The sequence below is a fragment of the Theobroma cacao genome, chromosome 9 (genome assembly GCF_053813885.1).
Source record: "Theobroma cacao isolate CCN51 chromosome 9, ASM5381388v1, whole genome shotgun sequence".
NCBI lineage: Eukaryota > Viridiplantae > Streptophyta > Magnoliopsida > Malvales > Malvaceae > Theobroma > Theobroma cacao.
Genome location: NC_142647.1, coordinates 14498100 through 14499752, shown reverse-complemented (window position 1 = coordinate 14499752; position 1653 = coordinate 14498100). Strand labels below are relative to the sequence as shown.

The 1653-nt window shown below is 32.5% G+C and overlaps 1 long non-coding RNA gene across 1 annotated transcript; it reads right to left on the bottom strand.

Moving 5' to 3' along the window:
- Positions 1-393: 393 nt before the first annotated feature.
- LOC148760766 (uncharacterized) lies at positions 394-1369 on the bottom strand. Its single transcript, XR_016028628.1, has 2 exons — positions 1276-1369; positions 394-627 (listed from the first exon to the last, which is right to left on the bottom strand). It is a non-coding gene; the product is annotated as an uncharacterized LOC148760766 (long non-coding RNA).
- Positions 1370-1653: the final 284 nt, after the last annotated feature.

Below are 1653 nucleotides of genomic sequence, written 5' to 3'. Positions count from 1 at the left end.
CCGTTCCTTGGCGTTGGCTGAGTTCCCCTTCACGTGGTGGTTTGGCGTGAAGTGAACCCTAAGCTATACCCCAAGAGATACCCTACGCGCCTCTCCGTTCGAGGTAATAATATAATGGAGTTTACCGTGCCCCTCTAATAGGCTGGTCCACGAAACCCCCTCTGCAGTAAATAATTAATATATAATCCACCAATCAATAAAATTCATTCTAGCATGACATGGCAATTTATCGCAACCTAGCCTCTCAAGGCTGAATACACAGTATAAATAATTATAACACCAAAATCAGTTTAGCCATTCATGCTCATTTATTGTCATAAGCCATTCAATTCAAAACCATAAATTTGCAACACAAACTAGCAGTCTCCAATTACTCTATTTTCAAAACCAATATTCGATTTTCTAGAAAATTTATAAAATCATTTTATAAAATCACAATTTCCCTTAAAACATAACAATTTACCATTTAAACCCATTTTTCATAAAATCACACAGTTGTATAAAACTACTCTAGATAATTAAGACGATAATAAGTTTACTCACAATGTCTAGAATGCAGACTTTCGAAGCACTCTGTCTACTGGTCCTCGGATGCAATTTCCTTGCCTTTATTGGAGGACTCACCACCTTGACACAGTACAAAATCGAGAATTTCACTAAGTTGGTACTAAATCAAAATTAAACTAATTTAACTACCAATGCATGATATGGAATGCAAAAATGCACTGGTAACTATCTAAACCCGGTATTGGCCTAATTCGTCTTATCACCCGATTAAATTCCTAACGGGTTCGTTTAAACTCCAATTTAATTCTTTTCAGTTTCTATACCTCAATTGCACCCAAATTAACTTAATGTCCCTCAGTGTGATGCAAATTATCAGTCCCAACAGTAAATTACGAAAATACCCCTAGTGGGTAAAAATTCGTATTTTTGCTCCGAAAATTCTCATTATTTTTCTAGGCTCATAATTCATTATTCCTTAACCAATTCTCCTAGAATAAAATCAAACTCATCCTCACTCACTACATGGTAAATTCAGCCATTAATGGTTGGGGGAGAAAATAAATTCTTTTCTTGTTGTTTTGTTTCTAAATATGCTAAACTAACTAAAAACACTAACATAAATTAAAATCAAATAAATCCAACAACTTTCTCTCTCCTAACCCATTTTTTCAGAATTGAATTCATCATGAAAACATGTAATTTAATCATGAAAAATAAAGAGAAATGCTTGGGAATAAGAAAACTCAAGCTTAATAGAAAAAATCTCACCTTTTTCACTTAATTTCCTTGAAAATTCACACTTTTTCTTTGATTTTCTCTCTCTAGGGTTTTGTTTTCTCCTTTCTCTCTCTTGTTTCTTGCTTGGCCGAATGTTGAAGAAGAAGAATGGGTGGGCTGATTTTTTTTTTTATGCCTTTTTATTGTTTAATGAAATAATATTATTTTATTCATATTTTAAATATTTTATTAATTCATTTTTTTTTCTAGCCATCCACTTGTCCTATTTTTTTCACCATGCATTCCCTTTGACTTATCCAAGTCTTAAGTGAAATTTTCAGATTTTTCCAAAGTTTTGGTGGAGCAAATTTTTCAAAATTACACTTTTACCCCTGAACTTTTCAAAAATTATATTTTTACCCCAAAAAT